Below are 24,129 nucleotides of genomic sequence, written 5' to 3'. Positions count from 1 at the left end.
CTAATGAATGTCAGCAGGCTCTCGGCCCGCATGGGATGTGAGCAGCAGGCAGAAGTGTGCGTCTGGTAAGGTTTCCATTACCAAAGATGATCTTCAGGGAAAGGCTTGTCTTAAAGGGGTGAACGTGCTTCCTCCAAACTGAGAAACAGCCTATCCCAAAGAGCTCCCACAAGCCCAGGGGGCATCTTTGGGGCTGCCTTTGGCTCCCACCACATGCTATTCAGAGCCAGCCCATCACTCCTTACAGGAAACTTGAGGCTGGGGGAGGTGGCAGAACTGACAGGAGACACTGCACCTGCTGCATCATCTTTGCTGGGGCCCTGTCTTAATGTGTCTCACGTCAAAGATGAAGTCCACGGAGGTAAATATCCCAGGGTTTGGAATTTTGTAGGCCTGGAGAATTGGGGTCTTCTGCTCTCAGAATCCTCTTCTCTGGACATTTATTTAAATGACAGCAACTTGTGTCTTGCCAGTCTTGTCTCCTATTCCCCTACTCTCGTCTTCCCCCTTTTGGCTTCTCAGTGATATCTTAAGTAAGATGCCCATCAAGCTATTTTTATTTATTCTAATTAAGCAAAAGTAACTCTGGGGGTCTAAGTAGGAAGCCCTTCAAAAAACTTATTTTGAAATAAATTTACATTCACATATGATTTTTTGAAAAATAGTACCATGAATTCCTATATATCCTTCACCAAGTACCCTAAATGTTAATACTTTACTATATTTGCTTTATCATTCTCTGTGTGTGTGTGTGTGTGTGTGTGTGTATGTGTGTGTGTTCTTTTGTGATGGCTTAGGAAGAAATTGTAGAAATGCTGCCCCTTTATCCCTAAAAGCTCAATATTAATTTACATCACCACAATGCAGTTACCAACTCCAAGAAATTAACATTTCCACACTATTATTTAATGTACAGACCTTATTCAAATTTCAGTCATTGTCTTTCTACCGAATAATGGTGATGATGATGATGGTGGTGATGATATTTTTCCCTTACCTTGGGATTGTGCTGTTTATGTTTTGTTTATGGGGACTTGTATGTAAGCGTTACATTTGCTGAAGTTTTAGGCTATTAAACTGATAATTAAACATTATCTTTAAAAATATGTATATGGTGTACCTATAATTCTCCTTACCTTGACAATTCTCCTTCTATAGTTATAATTACTTGTCCATAACTGGCAAATTCAAAACTTTTATGTCTTTGAACTAAAAAATACCACCTGGTTCATTCAATTCTGCGCAAGTCTCATAAGCAGCTGCTTAGTTGAAAGCTGCGTGGTGCTTCTGGAAAGCTTGGCCGAGGCTTTGATTGAATCTAGAGTGAGTAAAATGAAAAGTCCAGAGAGTGTCTGGGCAAAGTGTTGTTAAGATCGAGTAATTTGGTCTGAAGATGTGTTTCAGCGAAACAGTGCCTGGTGACATTGTGACTCTGGGAATGCCGCTCGGTAGAGCTCATTAGAGCAGCTCCTGTGAGCACACTGTGTGTCCTAACAGTGGGGCAGGGAAGGAAAAGACACCGTTGCTCCAGGACTGAGTGCTGTCCGTGAGGAGGATTAGTGAAACACCTTTATAATGCTGGTGTTGACAGACAGGACTAGCATCTGTTTTATAGGCTATTGCCTGAGTTCTATCAGACTTCTCCTGTGGGTACCAGTCATGTTTCACTCGACATGATTTGACTTGTGGTTTATCCAAATCAGAGTAATAATAAGCCATGTTATAAGGGCATTTACTTGGCCATGCACGCTCCCATATAGTCAACTTGTTATAAAACCAAGCAAATAAGGGCTTCTGTTTCTTCTGCTGGTGCACGGGGAGGGTATGAGAATAATCAACTTGTCCCCCTCTGAGAAGTAGCCATGCAGAAGGTTTGTAAAAGCTCTTTATTCCTCGTGGGGAAATGATTTTAGTCTTAGGAAGGAAACACATGGCTTTCTTCTTACAGCTTCAGACTCTCTTGCCAGCTGCATTTATTTCCCTCGGCCTGGCACTAATGAAAGGGGACTTTGATGAGCTGTGTGAGCGGTCAGCCCAGCCAGCGGGAGGCAGAGAGCCTCAACTGTTTGGAAGGTGCTCGCTTGCGCTAGAGTATTTCTGCCTTATCTCCAGCACACATCTGGAGAGACATCGGCTTCTGAGGAAAACTCCACAGGGCCTGGTTGACATGCAGGACGATTTTCTGCAGGTTGGATTCCTCAGAAAAGGGGCACTGGGAAGACACACCAGCTCCCACATTCAGACCCTGCGCCTTTCCTGGTCCGCACTGGGTCTGGTGTACTTGGAGGCAAGTTCCTACCTTTTCTATTTAAATGTTTTTTTTTTTAAAGGTGTTAGCAATCTGTCTTATGTTCTCCCACCCCCGCTGGGATTTATGATCCAGTTCGTATTTTACTACACCATCTTGGCAGTCTCCCCTCGTTGAAATTCAAACCCAAGCAACTTGATGGGGGAACAGACATAAAAATATTAATTTGGTGGATATTAAAAAAAATCACACTGGTTATAAATCAGGGACTGTCCACTGGTTCCTTTCATCATCTAAATGGTCCTTCTAACCAGACCACAAATCTTACTGGCGAGGAGGGGCTCTGGGAGGTGGGGGTTCCCTTCCTGAGGTTTTGGAGACAGCTTACATCCAACACTTCCTCAAACCTGGCTTTGTTTTTTAAAGGTAATAAAAAGTGAGTACTTCTGGTACAGGCGGGCTAATTAGCTGGCCTCACAGAACCAACTTGGGGCTTAAAGAAAGTTGGTTTGGTCTAAAAACAGTCAGGTTGTGCAAATGTCTAAATATTCACTAAAAGTGGTGCTTGGGAGACTTGGGATGAGTATTGTGCTTCACCCAGGCCCAGGGAGCCCATTTGGTGACCGTGGTGGTGGAAGGGGAGCAAAGAGGGTCAAGGCGGCAAGGATGGGGAGCAGCACCGTGCAACATGTGGGCTGGGCAGTGTGTCTGGGTCTCCACTGACACTTTCTGTGCTGGCTTTGGATTGTACTAGGGAGCCATAACTAGATATAACCAGGGGAGGGAGGGCAGTACTATTCCTGTTGGGTAGAATGAAGAAAAAAATGGCAAAGTATTCCTTCTCCTGTAATGATATTTTAATGGACTCTTTCATTTTCATCTTACAGCTGATCTTTACCATTAAAAGACTCTTGATGGGTACTTTAAAATTTCATGAAAACTCTGGGAATTGGTTTTTAACAACTGTGGATGGTTGGAAGGCTCAATACTTCTACAAGAAGAGGTTAATAAAATGGAAAGCTGTCCCTATCACAAATATCTGCACAGGCAAAATGTCTGTAGTCATGATGCGAAATTTGTTAGTGTTTTAGAAGCTCAAGATTCTATTTAGTGAGACAAAATCTAGGAAACAAACCCAAACTTTCATCCAGACAGGCTCACAGTTAGCAGGCATGTTACAATGAAGCCCCCCAAAGAGTTGCACCTTGAGGCTAAAAGAGAAAGAAAATCCAGTAATGGGGAAGGAAGGAGCAATTAGTTTTGTATAGAGAGCAAAGCAAGTTCTTGATTCAGAATATGAGTATGATATCAGCAACAACTGTAAACCAATGCTTGTGGGTTTTGAAAGCTAAAGTGTGGTTTGTATCACGTCTTTGTTATCTTTATAGGCAGCGTTAAAGAAGGGCCTCATTTCTGCCTGAAGAGTATAATGATGAAAATTATTTCTTCTTAACAGACTTTTTTTTTCCTACTTGGTTACCATGCATTCTAATACCGACAGTGCCTTGGACTTGAAAAATGATATTCTCATCTCTGAGAAATGGAAGGCAGGAGAAGGCACAGTCGTTCTGAGCTTCACTCTGAAGCAATTATGAGCTCTTCACAGCTCTCGACAAGAATTGATTTTTTTTTTTTTTTTAGATTATTAAGCTGCAGGGGCAAGGAAGTCAGGATATGTGACCTACTTTTGACCTTGTAGATTGAATTCTTCTAGAATAGATTCAATATTGAGAAGGAAAACTTCTTTAAAAAGCATTTCTGCCTTATATTCTCCCCAAGTTCACTTTGATTTCTTCCCTGATTTTACCAAAACCTTCATGATCATAAAGACAGATGAATAAGTAGGATTATACATACAAACTATTGGAATAGAACATAGGCACATCTGAATTAATTGCAATCTTAGAAGTGAGAAACAACCCCTACAACATAGCGATGTTATATCAGGGGCATTTGAGGCCACCGTTCCCAATATGCCCCCTCCCTGCATGCAGAATGGTAAAGTGTCAAGCAACACACATGTAGGGCGGTCACCTGACTAATCCTTTTGGAAATAGCATTTACCCATATATTTGCACACTGAATATAATTGTCCCAAGAAGCCAAGAAGAGTCATCTGGCTGGGACAATGGCCCCACCTAAAAGGTAGAAGGACTGTTCCATGGTATGTTTATGTCGGCTTCACACTTCTGCCGAGCCTTCTAAATAGCTCAGACCTGTGCCCAGATGGGGTCACCTTCCACCTTTAACTACATATGCAGTCTGGAACCCACCAGCTTCCTCCCACCTCAATCTGGACCTTTCCTGAGGCCAAACACTCACCGTCCCTTGTGAGCATGTGTTCATTCCTCCCTTCCACTATTCAGGTTGTTTTGTAGATCGCACTCTCCTACCTCTCTGTCACCCAGTTGTTGCCAGAGATTTCCAGATGCTTCCCCTGGATGTACACTCCAGCATTTTACTCATCTTGCTTTTCTTGCAGCCTCTGATGCCTTTCTGGTGGGGACTGCCTGGTTTGGCACTTAACAATGATGTACTCTCTTCAATTGTTTCTTCTCCCCAAGCAGTAACTTTACTTCTTTGAGTCTCAGATTCATTCTTTGCAAAGTGATAACATATGCAAGGTTGTTGTGAAGATGAAACGAGATAGAGCACAAGGCCTGGCCCACAGCATGAGCTCTATGAATATTTGTGGCCTCTCTTTTCTTCCCAAAGGACTGTGTCATGTTTTGTGGTATCTTCCTATCCTTCTGATGGAGTAAAATATTTTCTTGTGTTACTGTTGAAAATTTAAGCAAAGACTGAGCCACTGTACTGTGTTCTGCTTTAAAGCAGTTAGATTCGACTTTTGTTTGACTTTTCAGGGCAGGCATGGTCCTAATGTTTGGATGGCCAGGACCTGCTCTGATATGAATTCTTCTGGAGAAACAGGGCCTGAAAGGGATGTGTTAGAAAGCTAGCTACTGATGGCATAGAAAGCCATTATGGCCATAGAAAGTCCTGCATGCCAGGGTCACTGAGACCTTGCAAATGATTGCATCCAAACCTCTCAGTTCCTCAGTACCCACGGCCTCTAAAATGAACCATGACAGGGATTTACCCCAGGGAGCAGACCACCACAATCACAAATAAAATAAAGAGTGAAGGGATAGTAAAGCAGGCAAAGGGCCTCATGGGGATGCTGACACCTCTTCCTGAAAAATGTGGGAAACTTGGAGCAGTTTAATTTCTGAAAAGAGTGGTATTATGGTTTGTGTCTAGATGTCCCCCTAAAGCCTCACTGGTCATAGGGTTTTTCAGAGGTGGCTGAATCTAGGGTGTGTGATGCTGGGATTAAGGACATGTGATTCGTAAATCAGACCACTGATTGGCTTAGCATAGTTCTGGCTAGGATTAAGGGTGTGTGTGCTGTACCACCCTAGATTGGGTAGCCTGCATACAGAAAGAGGCTTGTCCCTCCTCCTTTGTTGTTTTTGCTACCTTGTGGGTGTTATGAACTGTTCTCTGAGATGCCTGTCTGCCACACTACCCTACCTTGGAGCCAGCTGATTATGGACTGAAAGCTCTACGGACTGTGAGCTAAATAAATCTTTCCTCCTGTGGTGGATTACCTAATGGTCAACTTATAACACTTGCCTGGATTGAGTCAGCGTGGTTCTGGGTGTGGAGGGCCTACCTAGGGATTGCAGCCAACAGCATAGGGGCAGGACTGGAGGGAAGATGGTGTGCTATTGATCCTCCTAGAGGAGCTTGTCATGCTGGTTTTCCTGATATGAACTCAGCTGTTCTCATCATTGGGGGGGCTTGGGTCCTCACTGTTGTTGAGGATGGCTGTGGTTCTTTTTGGGAGAGCTCTAGTCCTTACCTTGAGCATCACTTCCTGGTTCCAGTGCAGATCCTTCAACCTGCTGGCAGAGATCCTTCATCCTGCTGGCATAGACTTTCTAGCCTCCACTGCTTACCTTTGGGCCTTCCCAGTGAAGATCCTCGATACAGATTTGCATGAGACATTGTTATGAGTTTTAGGCCTCCAGCTGGACTTGTGGAGGACATTGCCATGGGTTCTAGGTCTTCAGCTGGACTTGTGTAGGACATTGCCATGGGATCTAGGCCCTCAAATGGATTCTTTAAATCTCTGGTGCATGGACAGATCTCTTGCACTCTTCTGCATTTGATTTTTTGGGTGAATATTATAATATAATCCTATAAACTTTGTGTCCAGTATTAAATCTATTCCCTTATAAATCCTGACTACAACACCTCCCTTAACTTTGGGCACGGGGTATTTTGTCTCAGAAATGAGAGAAGTAACTAAGACAAGTGTTGTTATTCCCATCAGGATTCTGGAGCTGATAATTCCCTTGAATAAGTATGGCAGCCCTTCCCTTCTTGACAATGGTTCCCAAGAGGTCTTCCAGGAAACAAAGCTTTAGTAGGGAACATCCCTGCCAGCCAGCCCATGGCATACACACAGCCAGCCCCATGGTTACACAAGACAGAACCGTCTCAGGGAGGCAGAACTCTTGCTGGAGACAAGGGACTGGATGGAGATTTCCACTCATATTGAACATTTTTGTGTTTGGTTTTACTGAAAGCAGTGGAAAGTACAAAGACTGTACATACATAAATGCCACACAATTAGTGTAGGCAGTTGGAAAGTCATTAATTAGCAGCAAATACAGTCTTCTAATAACACTCTGGGGAGGGCACAGAAAGAAATTCCCCGGACCTCCTTTCAGTTTTGCCCGTGCCCTTGAGGAAGAAAGAAAAAGTCACATAGATGTCACTATAATGTCTTTGATCTCTCTTCTCTCCTGACCGGCCTCAAAGAGAGCAAACAGCGAATGAGCCACACCACCTCTCTGTCTGCGAGGCATCCTCCAAAGCAGACAGACGCCAAATGAGCAGCAGGCACATGAGCCTGTGCCCAGCACAAGATAATTGTGCCATAAATATAATTAAAGTCAGCAGGAAGACCATTATGGAGAAAACCAAACTTAAAAAAAATTAGTACTAGTGAAGAAAATATCATACATTCTTTTTATTTCGCTCTAATTTTGTTTACATGATTCATACAGTTTCCAAGCGTATCCCTGGAGAACATTAGGCTCATACCACATGCATAAACATTCATATATAACATGTAAATGAGGAACAATCTCAGGATTTATATAGAAATTACAGCCACTTTTAGCAAATTAATTCAATGACAGAAAAAGGGTTACTGTCTCTCTTCAAATCAAGAGGGGGAAATATTGGGCAATGCAGATTTATTTATTCAAGAGGCTTATTCCTTGCCAGGAGCCAGTGTCCCTTTGGCCTAGAGATTTCCATTTTTTTTATTGGATATGTATTGGTGATTGAATTTACTGTGAATACAGGAGCAGTCAGTGAGGACCATAATGGGCTGTTTTAAGTTATAGCATTGCTAATATAGTCATAAAGTCGATTAGGCTAGAAGAGTTTTCTGTAGAGAAATGATGGGGAGAGGCAAGTGGCTCAAGTTAAAATATACAAGATTATTGTATCCTGGAGCTCCAAGGCCCCAGGAGTACAGACTTAACCATTTTATAGATGAAGAAACTGAGCCCTAGAGAAGATATGATCTGACCAAGAAAACAAAGAACATGATTTACAAAGAGCCCAGAACTTGGCTTCTCCCACAAACATTTCATCAAGACACTCCTCTATTGGAATAGGATGGGCAGATGATGTTTGAGAATATTTTCTTGTAGAATTTTGTGCTGACATCTTTTGATGGTGATTTTGCTGTTGGGGATTGTGGTAGATTAATTGTTAAAATGGCCCCAATTCTTCACCTTCCCTGCATTCATGTCTTTTTCAGTAAGACTCTATGGTCCTTCAGTCTGGGCAGGGGGCTGGGACTTGATTTGGCAAATGGAACACAATGAACCTCCAGCTCTGAGCCTGGACCTTCAGTCTCCGAGTACCTGCCCACCGTGTTCCCCTGCACTGCGCATGGGCACAACACAGGCTGTTCTTCTAGAAGTTGGGAGAGACACACAAGGAGGGGGCAGGGGAGAAAATATGGGGGACATACTCATACTAAAAGTTCAGTCATTAATCTGAAAGTCTAATTGAATTGAGTGTCCCATATTGTATCTGACAATGCTATATACAATGGAAGAGATTCCCCAGTAATACTACTCTGTGTTAGGCAACTCCTAAACATGTGACAGAGCCCAGATAAACATGTGACAGAGATCAGCAAACCTGTGCCCAGAGGAGACTGATGACAGGTGTGTAAATAAATAAGTCCAGTGGAAACTCTCAGGGCTGACCCTAGATTCCCAAAGTAATGTATATATTTATTGGTGCATAACACTGAGGTTTGGTGGTTTTTTGTTACACAGTACTATGGTAGTAGCTAACATAGGAACTTTCAGTAAAAGCAATAAATGTTCTAAGAAAAGGAATTAGACTGGGCTTCAGATCTAATTATTGTAATGTTTTCTACATGTTCTAGGCCTAACTAGCAAGACAAATATTTTGTGACATGTATTGTGAGGCTAAAGAATCCAAAACAAAGGCAAATCAGTAGAATCTCAGTCTTGTGGTGATTTCTGCCTGTCTGGGGTCTTGTCATTGTTCTGATGGTTTATTTGAAGAGTCTCATGCTCCACCGACTGAGCTAACCGGGGGCATTGATGGTTTGTTTTAAATGACCCAGTTTGAAGTTATATCTTTGTCATAGAAGAAAATGCTCCAATGAGATAACAGCTGTTTTGGCTTCCTCTAGCCCTTTGATACATTCTCTTTGGATATATTCTTTTTGATATATTTCCTAGTGGTTTTTTGTGCTGTTTCTTTCTTGCCTTCATGTGTCTCCTCTCTTATCCTTCATCGAGGTGGCTGGCTTAAGGGAAGGTTCATTTCAAGACCCTGTAATGTGTTCTATCTCCACTCATGGTTACATTTTCCAAAGCTCAGCTTCAGCTACCAGAGGTCCTATGCTATACATCTCCTTGTGCAATATTTTGTATTTTTCAAAGCACTTTCACATATGTTACTTCACTGACTCTCCATAATCTTCCCATGAAAGCAGTCTGGGTGAACATTGATAGTTCCCTTTTGCAGATGAGGAAACTGAAGTTCAGAGCATTTTAGTGATTTTCCCAAGGTAACACTGTCTAGCTAATGGCAGAATGAAAACTGGGGTCCAGAGTCTTGTCTCTTAACTAACCTTAGGCTTCTGGTATGCTTGGTTATTGCCTTTATCCTGGGGCTTTGGCCAACTGATGCTGTAGCCAGGTGTTTGAAGGGTACCAGAATAATACTGCTGTCTAGGAGAGACTCAAGTGGAAACAAGACATTCTTAGAGGAGCCATTAAAAGCCCCAGACCTCCACTTAAGCAGGTTGTGGTGCAGACGCCTGACGACTGTATATATGCCTGCACCTTGTAACAGTCAGTCTCAGCCTCCAAAACAGAGTCCTACATTGTGGATTAATCACTTCATATCTCTGCTTTAAAATCATGTTATGGTCTTTTAAAGGTATGTTTTAAAATGTAATGTTCTGGAAGGAGGCATGGTCCATTTAAAAGCAGGGCTGCTTGCAGGTTGCTGGTTGGGAGAACCATTAAATACAGACAAAGGGGAAACACCAGGATATTACCTTGGAAAACTTCTTTTTCTTGGAATCTGTGGAGTGAAGGTATAAGCCACCCACTCAGGGGTGGTGCTTGCTCTGGTTCTTAACTTCATCTGGATTCTAGAAGACTAGCAAGAGATATTATCCGTCTTAGTGTGAGCAACTGTGCTGATTTGCCTTAGAGTGAGGGCTTTCTTGGCATGTGGGGCATTTGGTACTAATCGTCATGCTGGGCAATACATGGCCACCCCATCCAGTCCTCTGCTCAGCCCTTTGAGATGAACACATGGACATCTCCACCCTCCTCAGAGGCAACTCCCGGCTCCCCCGTGCGTCCTCCCACAGGGACTCTGGTACATGCGGCACGCAACAGCAATGTGTTGCAGTCATGAAAGAAGGAAAGAACAACTCACCCTGGCTTCCACAACTCTTCTGCACCCAACCAGGAAAGAGGATAGCTCGGGAGCCAGGAAATCTGCTCCGTTATAACTTTGGTGTTAACTTTTGCGAAGTCATCAATTCTTTGTGCTCGGTTTCCCTATCTTTAAAGAGGGGCTGTAACTAAGGCTCTCTAGACCCCCTTCTCCGTTATATATGCTAAAGCATTATTGTGTGGGAACCAGTAGTCTCCAACTTGTCCCAACTTATGTTATGCTGAGTTTCTAGGCATCACTCACCAAGCCATTGTGGAGCTGTCTTAGAGGATGAAGCTCAGCTCAGGGTCAGACATGAGAAAATCTCCAGTTTCTCCCTCAGGAGTTAACCTTTTAACTCAACACTATTCAGTGCAGAGTTCTTCTGCAGGGAAGGAAACAATCTAAATTTTCACTCTTCACATATGACTATTTAGGCTTAAGTAAAATAATATGAGATGTAAAGTGTAGTTCCTCAGAAGCTGGGGCTGTAGCTCAGTGGTAGAGCTTGCCTATGTAAAGCCCTAAATTCCATCACTACCACTGAAGGGAAAAAGAAAGTAAATAAATAAGTAAATACAAATTCAGTTTCTGAGTCACAATAACCACATTTCGGTTGCTCCACAGCCATGCATAGCTAATGGTTATCTTATTAAACAATGACAATCTAGAACATTTCCACCATCAGAAAATATTGTACTAGAGAGCACAGCTTCAGAAGGCCATTTGGAGAATCTTTTTGGCAGCCTGGGAAATGGCCAGGGTGGAAAAAGGGAGAAGGAGGGCAGGAAATGGGAGGGATAGAGGCTTTATTACCAACAATCTTTATCTACTACACTAGATTCATAGGAATGATGTAGCCAATTTATTGGTGTTGGCTCATCTTAATTCTTGTCATAGGCAATGGTCTTTCAAAAACTACAAAAAGCATAGCCAGGGATACAGCTCAGTGGTACAGTATCTGCCTGGCAAGCATGAGGTCGTGAGTTTGATTCCAGGTACAAAAAAACAGAGCATGGAAATAAATCTCTCACTGACACCAAAATGGATGGAAATATATCCTTCAGTGACACTAAAGACAGAAGTGCAGGTGTAGTTACTTTCTTTTCACTGCTAGCCTGACTGGGCTAACTCTTTGGACAATAAGAGAAAGCACCAAGAAAAAAAATAATAACTAAATGTAAAAGTCATTGAAAAGTCTCTTTTAGCAAGGATCATAGCTATAGAATTTTTCAAACATTTCATAGGTTGAAAAAATACATTCAGACTTTTACATTGAAATAGGTAAAAAATCAAAGTGCATAGTTGTGTTCAGTTCTTCAACATAGCATTACTGTCCTGGTGTATGAAGTAAGTAGAGAAAGCTTTGTGGAATTAGTGCCTGAATGAGGATATTGACAACAGAGCATCGTTCTTTCATGAGCAGCGTCTTAGTTCCAGCTACTCCCTAGAAGCTGTATGACTCAGGGCAAATGACAATCTTTCTGGGCCTCAGTTTCCATTTCTACTTGGAGAAAGATGATGATGAACTATGTCGCTAGCAGCGAGAGCATTCTGGGATCGTTTTTATGACCATATTTCTGATTTCTACTCTTCACACTAGTGCTTACGTCCTTTACCACAGCCACAAACATTGTTTCTTTTGATGCTCACGGATGATCACAGTCATCCGCTGTCTTCTTAAGGGTGTCATGATGAAACCTCCAAGCAGCCTATGTTTGCAAAACTACAGGTTTTCTAGAAGCCCCACACAGGAGGATTCTCAGGATTTACTCTGCTCGGAGTCAGGAGAAAACACTTTTCATGGAAGCAGAGGCCCCAGGAATCCTTCATTTACCCAGAGTGAGATGAAGGGAGGCTCCAGAGTACGTGTAAGTGCAGCTGTGGTGTTCTGGGCATGAGATGGCAGGGAGCCAGTTGCCCTCCCTCTCCTAATCCATTAAGTGGTGGTTATACTGCTGTTGTTGGGAAACTGAGGAAGCTTAGACTTCAGGGTCTCTCAGCAGCAGCGGCCCCTGTGTACCATTTTGTCTTTTTAAAAGATTTATATTTCCTCAAAGAGGAACCCCCAAATTGTACAAGTTTTGAGGCCTACAAAACCTGGTTGTAATGTTTAAGAACAAGTTGGTACCACCTGGGTAGACTGCTGTCTCCAAAAAAGAGATAACTGATCAGACAAGATCTGGGGGAGCCAGCTCCATCTAATGTTTTCCCATTTCTTCCAGACACATCTTCACGCACAAGTCCCAGCACACCTTTGCACAGCATAGAAAAGCTGATCCTTTTCAGTGACTGGCACCTCTTGGGCACCAGCATGCATATTTTTGGAGGCTACCTAGTTTTGGTATCTGAGAGACAGAAAGGACCTACAGGGATCCTTTCTTTTACTACCCCTTCCACCAGGCTTTCCTCCTTTCTTTCAAATCCCCCCCAGATAAAGATTCCACAGTCTCCTTTACAAACTTGGTCTCACATGACAGCATCAATATTTTCACGAACATCTCCCTTAGCTGTAATCCAATTTCTCTTCTTCTGACTGAGACGCAACAGTGCCTTAAATTTTTTTTATCAGTTCTGCTCTATGCAGCTAACAGGGCACTTTCGCACCTGCTCATTTGCTTCCCAGAACCTGCTGCTGTGCATTCTCTTTTTAGGATGAGATAACTGAGGTCCGAGGTGGCGTAAGACTTTGCCAGTGTCGCAGATGGTCGGGTCAAGACCCTGGGAGGAAAATTCTACCCTGTTATCCCTGTTGCCTCCAGCAGGGTATTCTAAAACTTGAAGCTGTGATGTAATTTGCGGGAAAGCTGCAGCATAAGACTAGCTTGCCTGACTCCTGCGGGACATTGTTCTTGTCATGGGACAGCTCTATCCGCTTCTGTTAACTAACATTATTTCTGTCACTAGAATCTCATCCTTGGGTCACCAGATTCAGAATTCAGTTTTTGTCCTTGATTGTTCAAATTACAAGCAGGGCACCAACAGAGGTCCTTCCATCCCCAACTCTTTACACATGTGACCCCTCCTCTCATGCCCTAGATCTCTTTCTATCCATTATTAAAAAATGAAACCACAACACGTTTCACTCATTGATTCCAAAATTATTTCCTGCATGCTTATTACAGCACACATATACACATACAATAAGCACATAAAGTGGCCTAAATACAGCAAATGATACTGGCAAGATGGCAGAATAGTCCTAGCCTTGGCAGAATAGTAAAAGCCTTGGCAGGAAGTCCAAGGCTTTTATTTCTCCATAGAGAACTTGCCTCACCAATAATATATGGACCAAATTGCTCTGTGAGGACTCCTAAAAGGTCTAAATATTCTATTTTCTAGAAAAAGAAAATTTCTAGCTATTCAGTCAAACAAGGTACCCATCACTGGTGCACTTAGAAAGAAAAGAAAAGAACCCAAACCAAAAATCTTTTGGTTGCACTTTACATCAGGAATCAAGAACTTTATGAATTTTGATGTCATTTGCACCCCAACCCCTCGAGGTGGTGGTTACTGCTATTATACTGATGAAGGAAACTGAGACATAGAAAGGCTACTGCACTTGCCTAGGATCACACAGGTAGCCAGAGGCCAAGCTACCCATCAGGTATCCTGGCTTCCAGGTCCTCTCTCCAGACTGTATTTAAAATTGGAAGCTGGCACATCCTGGGTATGTTCCTGAGCTGTTCAGACAAACAGATGCTTGGCTTATGCTGATTTAGGGATCTGCCTTTTCAACCCAAGGTGTATTCCTGAAAGGAAGAATTGAATTCACTCTGTCTTAGCTCTTGATTTAATAAACAGAAAATGGGGAATGTGCTGCTTGGGGTCTCCATCTTTAATATCAATACTTGATGGATTTCACTAACAAACAGAAGGACCAATTCAAGAGGGCAATGGCCAAGGACTGAGTGAGATATTTACAGATAAAATTTTCTCACAAATGCATATTTCCTCATGGAAGCAGCAACTACTTTCCACAGCAAGCATTTCCATATCAATAATCCATATGCTCTGACATACTAACAACGTGCAAATGGATAGAACAGGATAGAACTTCTTAGCTCATGCTTGGAGAAAAGTAAAGGTTTGGGAAACATTTAGTCAATGCATAACAAGGGAGTATGTGGGAAAAATATGAATCTTTTTTGAGAGAAAGGATTCTTCTGATTTGGAATAGTATTGCTCATATGAACCAGGAAGATGACAAACGCCCACTTTTTTCTGTGCCATGTTGTTAGTCAGGTCTTAAGAAGGGCGTATGTGCAGATTTAGTTTGATTGTGTACAAAAAGCCATCAATTTTGATGCCAGAACCTCGAAGTTATTCTGTGAGATTTAAAAAAAAAAAGACTGGATGTTTTTGTAAAAGAAACTACATAAAGAAGAGCCAGACGTTTCTGAAAGATCAAATGTTTGTCAGTGCCTCTAATGAAGCTATACTAATTAATTTTCCTAGTGCAATAAAACCATATAATTAGGATGGTTTGGGTGTTGGCCAAAAATTTCAAATATGGGATAAACAAATGGAAGTGCTTTCTTTTTTCTAAGCTCTTCCTTAGTTTTGGAGTTTGTGTGAAATACAGAAAGGAAGTGAGCCCATCTGTTTCTGATACTTCCAGACTTGATGGATCAGAATGTTTTGAAGCGGTTATTTGATGTCTAGTACGCCTCTTAAGAATTCTTCATAAGCTCCAAGCCTGTTCCTTTACTGACAGGAAGTTTGTTTCCATGGCATTTGAGAGTCAGTTTAACACCCAGAAATGAGAAAAGAGTAATTGATCCATTCCTAAATTCCACTAATGTTTTAAGTTAGTTTGTATTTGTTGGTTTATCTCCTGGGAGAAAAATCTAAAGGATCTCGAGAATGCAAGGAGTCATAGGTTGCTCTACATTTTTACATGTTGGCCCATCTTTTCTTCATTCTCTATTTCCACCTCCATGCCCCACAATATTCCTCCTTTATATTAGGAAGGAGTTGGCCCACTGGGGAGATGGATAACGGCAGGTCTTACAGTGAAAGGGAGTAGGCAGCTCCTCCCATGTGAGGATCAGATGGAAGGAGGATGAGATGCAACCATGATGTTAATACCACTGTATCCTGACATGCTTCATACTGGGAATGTGGAAATGTGGGGGGAAGGAGATGCATTGCTCAGTGAGCAACTTATACCTGCAAGGAGCACTCACTGTGGAAGCCTTTTTCTCCTGGAGCACTGCACCTGCTCCCCAATCCCCACAGAGTCAAAAAAAGGGAAAATTCAAACTTCAGTTGTCATTTCTACTCTATGAGCACTGTGGCATTCACTGAGAATTCTGTTCAACTTGGCTCTAAAATTGCTTATTGAAAAAGACAAAGCCCCAGTTTGGTATTCATTTTCCATGAAGCTTTTGGACGTTTCCTAAGGTGATTTGTGATGGTTCCCAAGTACCACTGCACAGGAGGACTATTGGGGTTTTGATTCCAGAAGCAGAAACAATTGGGCTTGGATGTCCAGGAAGTTCTTCTCACCTCCTCTTGGGAGCCCTAGGATCATATGTTTAAAATAAGAACTCTGAAACAAGGGAGAGGAAGATATTAGCGTCTTTAGCTTAGGTCATGTCATCACTTTACCTGACAACCATGTCTTTCTCTCTGCACCCCTGCCCTGCCTCTCTCCTTTTCTTACCCTCAACTCAGCTGTATGATCATCATGGAGAATGAGTGCAATTTGAATTACTATACTGTTTAAGATCAAGTCAGGTATGGGGCTGGGGATTTAGCTCAGTGGCACAGCGCCTGCCTGGCAAGCGTGAGGTCTTGAGTTCGATTCCAGGTACTGGAGAAAAACAGACAAACAAACAAACAAAAAAAGATCAAGTCATGTAGTACATTTTCTATACATACCTGCTGTCTGCAAATGCATAGATTCTGAAGCTATACACTAGACTAAGGAGGAGGAAGCTGGTCTGTGAGAATTTTAGCCTTTCTATTTTCTACTGTTTTGATTTTTTTTTTAATTTTGTATCAGGAATTGAACTCAGGACCTAATGCTTGCCAGGCAGGCGCTGTGCCACTGAGCTATATATCCAGCTTGAAACTAATGTTTTGATTTTTAAAAGCAAGAAGAGAGTATTTATGAGTCACTTTTTTGGTTGAAAAACAGTTTGAAGATAAAAATACAACACACATGCAAAAAGATAATGAGGACAAAGAGGAGGAAATGACAGAAAGAAAAAGAAAAAATGGAAATGAATAAAAAGCTTTGAAAATATGCAATACATGTCACAGGAATTTACCATACAAGGATAGCTATAGCTGCTCATGGGGGCGTTGAGTATATGTGTACTGCAGCTCTATTTATAATGTTGGAAAAAATAAATGGCTCAGGATATGGAATTTGTTGAATAAATCCAGTTATAATTGAAAGCAGATCTGTCAGACAATCCAAATAATTCTATAGAAGAATTCTGGACCATGGGAAGATTTCCATCATCTACCAAACCTAATTTAAAAACTCAATAGTTTACAAAACAGATATATATATATATATATATATATATATATATATATACATACATATATTTCCAAGGGCATAAATCAAAATCTGAGGGGTGGTTATTTTTGGTTGGGGGTGAATTTTGGTTCCATTGTGGGTGCCCTTAAAATTTATTACAGTGCATATATATTATTTTGGTATGAAAAATGTAGTTTTGAAAAGTGTACTAGCCCATACTGGGCAATTTTCAATGATTGGTAGTTCTTTAAAAGCAGGACATGCTGATGTAAGATGTACTGAATTATCTACCAACTACACACTTGAATTTGGTCATCGAGGTACCATCATTTACTCCTAACATCCCTTGAAATATTTTTCTGAATACTACTAACATTTTCATATGTTGTAGAAGAGAAACAAAAAGACTATAGTGATAAAATATATTTTTCCAAGTGTACCAGTTCTTTCCTTAAAAAAATAAGTAACACACCATCCCTGGAAGTTTAGAAAAAGAAATATAATTTTCCCTGGCATACTGTTGTTCACCATGATGTCAATATGTAAATAGCACTGTGACTGAGATCACAGCCAGTCCATCCGGGAGAAAAACTTAGTACATTTCTTTTTGTGTGCAAAATTTCAGTCAAGTTTCAATGAGTAAGATTGTTTTGTTTGGGAGAATTAAATATGGTTTGGAAACATCACGAACCTCCCTTCTCTGGATATGTGAATAGAGAAAATCATGGCAATGTTTAATATAATTCAATCTTAAAAATAAAAATCTTGCTCATCTACATTTTAGAGACAAAAATAATTTCTTTCTCACGTTAGATACATTTTAAACTTTATGGAAGCCTAGTATTCTGGCATTATTATTTTGTATATTACATTTTTTATGTCAGTGAAAGTTAAAGTAATTCTTAACTGCTTTGCTACCTCTTAGAAAAAACTATAGAATATAGTATCATTAAATGCAGGAATTTAGTAAAGCCCCTTGTTTTTTTCCAATTTAGGTTCATTAATTATGGTACTTTGGGCACAAAACACTTTTTGTTTCCACGAAAAAAAAATTATATATACACATGGTATATGCATAAGATCTCTCTCTAATGGGGAATTCATGCTGTTAAATTTTTAAGAACACTCATGATGAAAGAAACCAGAAATAAACAAAACAGCCTCCCACATACTGTGTTCTTAATTTCTTTTCTTGTGGACGGTATTTGTCCACAAAGGCAGATGCAGTCTTTAAAATGTAGGTGAACAAGCTCCTTCCAGCTGTGAGCATGTAATTGGTCAATCAGTTCTTACTCAGAGAGATTTGTAAAATGCCAATATATATTCTTATTTAATTCTTGGATCCTTGCATCTATAAAAATAGTGCTCCAAACTGTCTCCCTATGGAGCATATCAAATTTTCATGTCTTTCCTTATAAAAGCATGAAGGAAACTGATGAAATTACCCTTTTCACATAATCCATATAAAATAACATGAAACACAGAGTTAGACTCTTTCACAGCGGGCGATTTAGTTTATATATTTGGAATGTGAATTCCATTCTATCATTTGAACCTTTGTTTAAATATGTTAGTCAGTCATTACCAAAAGCTAAAGGAAACCAAGATGCCCAAACAGCCTTTTTTCCACAGCCATCTGCCACCACAATGAAATAATCTGACTTTAAAAATTTACAGGATATGCAATATATTTACAGTGTATTGCTATGAGTTTATGATTTAATGATAAACATAGCTATTTGCTTTGTTACCGGAACCTTAATATCAAGATGGGGAAAAAATAAATAGTATTAAAGTCTCTAAAATAAGATGGTGAGATATGTACTTTGGCTTAATTTAGAGGCCACAAACATAGCTAACCATGCATTTTGTTAAATACTTTCTTGATGATATTCTTAATTACCTGTCCTTTGTGGCTTGCTGGTATTTTCAGGTGCTATTAATAAAAATCAGTATTTCTAAAAGTGCAGATAGATTGGAAGCAGATGCTCTTAGTAAAACATAATTGGGCTAAAGAAAAATTTTGCAGTTTGAAAACAGACTAATGTCTTTAATATGTTGTTTTACTGTGATTATGCATTCTTGCAGGATTTGAAACAAGAATAAGCAACAAATGCATCCCAAGAGGAATGAAAAATATGGGGAGAGAGCATTTTTGTTAAGTTCAGAGAGAATGTTTGCATGAATGACACTGGAATTGCTGGCATATATGATAGAAGCTAAAAATGAAGAAAATCTCAAATCAGCCTTTGCTAGATTAGAATATTAAAATGCAATTTTAACAAATCATTCAAAATACAGAAAAGGTAAACTAATTTTGAACATATTTAAACTCAAAGTTTCATTATGTTTACAAGTGATGATACTGTATTTTTTTAAAATGCAAAATCGTAGCTTTGGGAACTATAGACAGATGATTATTATATTTTACTTCTGCTTTTTGGTAGTTCAACTGGCTATTTGATTAACATATATTCTTTATTACAAAACTGAGTTTTGAAAATGTAAATGCAATAAAACTATGAATTTTTACAGTCAAATTATAATTAATCAGGAATTAAGAATGAAATAAATTTGAGCTTTGAAAAGTGAATTATTAACATGAAAACTACTCTGAGTTTTGTTACAAAACAAAAGAACAGCTCCACTACTAAGACACAGAAAAATATTGGATGGAAATATAGGAAAGAAACTTTTAAATTTAATTTTTGTTTGTGAGATTATATATAGTATATCTTTTGAGGTTTTATTCCCCACCTTATTCCTGTTAGTATTTTTCAGGTTTTCTCAGGACATGTACTACTTCATAAACAGACAAGCCTTATTCAAGAAAGAAAAATGAGAAAGATGATAGTTTGGGTTTAATGAATTTTAATTTACATTTCTAAAGTTAGTGTTTTATTTGTTATACCAAAGCTTATTAAAACAGGCATATAGAGCTAACTTCTAAAATTAACATGAAAGTATACTTTTTGTCATGAGGTTATAAAATTAGCTGTAATTATTAAGAATCAAATGTACTAAAGTTCTAACGTTATTACTTTACCTTATCTGGAATTCAAGTTCAAATTAAAATTTTGACAAATTAGCAGCTGACATAATATTTTTTAGATTATAGATGGATGCACACTATTTTAATTGCTTGGAATATCATAATATTTAACACATATTTTAACATTAAATCGTTTGTTAGTAATGGAATCATATTTCTGGATAATACCACGGAGGAGGCATAAAACAATTCCCGAAGCCACTTACTTTTAAAACTGCAAAATTAAATGTGAGTTGAGTGAAATATAATCAACACACAAACAGGAATTAAGCAACACTGCCTATTTTTATTACACATCAGACAACGTTTTGAAGAAAAAAATAGACTACACTGACTTCAGAAAACTTTTCGCTTGATCTGAACTTTCCTGAAACCATTATCGGGCATACTCCGATTTTACTAATGTAGAATATATTTAGAAATCTTTTTATTTCTGTGCTAGAGTCAGTAGTTAAAAATTGGAAAGGTGTAATTTATCTTCCAAGCTGGAGATAAACACCGAATCTTGGTGTATGTGTGTGATGTTGTACACTAGTTTTTGCTACGAACTTTAATTTCTGTTTAAATAAAGGCCTGCAAAACACCAAAAGAAATCAACTTTTTTTTTTTTTCTTTAAAGGACCCTGGTGACCGCTCGGGTTTTAAAGTGTAATCTGAAATAAGAAATGGCCATTCCCAAATTTTAGTTTAGAGCAAAGCTACCCAAATTACTTTTCTGAACGCTACGTGAATGTTATCCAACATAAACCCACAGAAAGGATTTCAAAACTCAGGTTCTGGGGCTTCGTGTTCATCCTTTCATTTTCCAATTATTTGCCAGCTCACATATTATTTCACCAGTTTTGAAATGGTAAGTCTATGTTCTGTTGGGCATAAAACAGAACGGAAATTTTCGTTAAAAAAGAAGCAAATAAATCACAAGAATAATTCCCGTATTTAAAAAATGTCAACTGAGTATCCCTGAAGCTTTTTACTGTTGGAAACAATTTTCACACTTGCATCATTCACAAGTAATTCAGGAACGCTTAGCGCTAAAGAATTTTCCATCCCTCCTCTGGTTTTTACACACTTCAACTCAGCGCAGCAAATGGAAAATTAGGGAAACAGGGAATTCATAGTAAAGGAAAAAAAATGAACTCCAATGAAGGACCAATTTATTACAATATTTTTTCTTTCCCAAAGGGCCCGCCAGCGCAGGGGACTTTACTTGGATTAAAGCAAAGTTAATTTGGGAGAAGGATTTATCGGTAATTTCTGCACACGTATTTTACGGTACAGTCCTTAACGACGTGTAGAAGTAAACGAAATAATGCATTTAGAAATATATAATTTCCTCAAAAGGGTGAATTAAAACGAATCATTTCAGAAAAGCGTTTTCTTCTGGACTCAAGCGAAAGTCCGGGCTGGGCTGTGTTGGTCCCGCCCGCGCCCCGCCCCCCTCGCTCCACCCCGCCCCCGCCCCCGCCTCCCAGGGAGAGGGGCGGCCGCCGAGGCTTGGGTTACTACACCACTCTAAACGCACGCCCACTTTTATGCAAAATAAAACACACCCTCCTTTATTAGTCTAGCCAATGACCAAACGGCATCCCGACCGGTGGGGGGGGTGCGGATATGGGGTGGGTATTGGGAGGAAGCCTCGAGGTCGACACTCCCTGCGCGTCACGCAGCTCTCCTCCTCTTGCCCTCCCTCCACCCTGCAGTGGTCGGCCCCGCCCATTCATTAAATTCTTCTCGCCCTGGGAAGAGGCGGGGACTGGGCGGAACGAGGAACGCCTACAGGCTCTTATTTACACGCAGACTTACTATTGGCTTTGGCTGGCAGCGAATCGGGGAGCTTGTCACAGTGAGCTTCAGCGATTGGTTTAGTCGTTCGATGACGTAGGAAAAGGCATTGTAAGCAAATAAGCGTGCCAGGCAAACGTGCCTCCCTCCTTTTTTCTTGCTCCACCTCTGGGATCAACCCAATGAAAGGCGAGCTTCTGTTGCCCGCCCTCGTATATTTAAATAACAAATCGAATACTTTAAATATTTATGAAGAGGCGGGGAAGTGTTGAGTGTCTCCCGGAAACTCTTCTGATTGGTTGGCTTTCTCAACAAGTGTTAGCTTTAGAAAATACAAGAACACCCCCACCCCATCAATTAAATGATTGTTTCCTGTTTTTTTCTCCCTCCAAAAGCACCACACTATATACTAGTTTTTCTCAGTAATTGATTACACGTGTGGTCCGAGCGGCTTCGCTTTGTCCCTATTTCACTCTCAATATATTTTCTTTTTTGTAATTCAGATTTTGTTTTCATCAATTTTTAAAACGCAAAGATCTCGGACAGATGGAAACAATTAGAACCTCCGCTCTGCTGATGTGTATAATCTTATTAGTTTAATGGGTCACAGGGCGCAGGACCTATTTCCTATGGATCAAAGTGAAAACAAACACGGTTAATATCCCATTTTGTTTTAGAACCACATCGGATCGGGTTCCCTCTGTAGCCCGTGGTAATGACAATATTAAGAGAGCGTGGGTTGCCTTGAAGTTTAGAGGGAAAATGAAGTCACTGAAATATTCTAGCTTAAAAACTCATTAATATTAACACCAGGTAGCCGGTTGCAAGTTCCTTGAGCTCTCTTGAGTTTATCACAATAGCATGGGTATTAAAGGATTTCAGTATTGCTTGTTTTGATATATTACCTTAACGCAAGCGAAAAATCGTATGCCGCTCGCTGCTAATTATACCAGCTTCTCAGATTTCCTCTGTTGAGGTTCAGTGCAAACTTCAGAGCTGTTGGTGTAATTTTCAATTATGACTTCTTAATGATTTTTTTCCTTCATCTGCGGGTGGTGGCCACAATTTCTGAATTTATTTATTCTTTTTAAAGAAAGAGTCACAAAATCAACACCCAAAATTTAAATATTCTATTTCAGCGAGTTCTTGACCACCTAAGGTCACTCCAAAGACTCCTAAGCCTCAGTGGGCCTGAGTTAACTCACACCTTAAGGAAATATTATTCATATTTTGTGTTTGGTGTGTTAGTTTGAGGATAAAATATAATCTTTTAAGTACCTATCAGGTTGGACCAGGGCCTCTTTCTTCCTGGCAAAGGCCCCCTTTGGAAACCTCTTGCAGTAATTTCTCACCCCGATAAATTAAATGCAGCCACAGTGTGGTCCATTACCCTGGAGTGTGAGTTGACGGCGCCTGTCAAAGGTGGCCAGTCCAGTACAAACCCTTAAATATTCCTACAGATAATAAATATCTGTGCAAGGAACGGATGTAAATAATAGGTTCCTATTCGTATAGAATCCTGTGTAGTGCGGCAATGAATAACGCATTGCAGACTTGATGAATGCCCCCAAGCTTCCACAAAGAAGGCTGGGGAGGACTAGATCTTGAAAAAATTTCTTCCTAGACCTGGAGGCCCGGCGCAGCGCACCAGAGCCTCCTAGTGTACCTAAGCCGGGCCTCTAGGAATGTAAATACCAGGACTTTAGACCGGTCAGGGCCCCCGGAAAGAGTAACCAGTGGTTATTAGCAAATCATTTTAATTTAGAAGCTGTCAAGAATATTTGCTTTCACTTAGCCTCGTGGGCTGGGATTGATAGCAGAGAAACTGTGTTTCTGTCACACTCTCCTTGTGCTTTCGGAAACACGGTTACTGTATCTTTGGCTTGGCTCTCATGGATTCTCTTCAGTGTTCAAACACCTATTGCCAGGCTAAGCAGCAGTGCCCCACAGATTGCGGGTACTGTCTTCCCAGCGTCTGTCGTTGAGCTCAGGACCCGAGGTAAAAACGCGTGGAGTCAGTTGCAGGAAGGTGTGACATGTGGGACACATGTAACTACTTCAACCACTGCAGTGGAGGTTCCTCAGATAATTCCTAAGCCTTCTTTTTAATTTGCTCTTGAATTTCGTTGTTTCTGTACTAGGTCGTTATGCCTCAGTGCAACACACAGTCGACATTACGACTTTATTTCTCTGTCGAGGTCCTCTGTGTCAATGGCGAAATTTTATTTTAGGAAAGGTATTATTTTCTGCTTCCAGGAGGAAATAATTCAATCCCCTATCCATCATGTAGTGGATCATAAAATATTTAAACCTTAAAAATTTGTCTATCACTGAGCAACTTTATATTTTTCAAAGTAGAAACATAATCCATTTGTGTTACAGAGATCGTGTCGACCTACTGAGAACAATTTATATGTGTAGATATAAGTAATTATTTGTAAAGAATCCTACCAGGCTTTCTTTTTTCCTAATATACTTCTTTGTACCCAGTATCGAAGGCTATTAACAATCCTATGCACCTATCCT

The sequence above is a fragment of the Chinchilla lanigera genome, unplaced genomic scaffold (assembly GCF_000276665.1).
Source record: "Chinchilla lanigera isolate Chin_1 unplaced genomic scaffold, ChiLan1.0 scaffold00009, whole genome shotgun sequence".
In the NCBI taxonomy this organism is placed as follows: Eukaryota; Metazoa; Chordata; class Mammalia; order Rodentia; family Chinchillidae; genus Chinchilla; species Chinchilla lanigera.
This window is presented reverse-complemented; position numbering follows the sequence as displayed.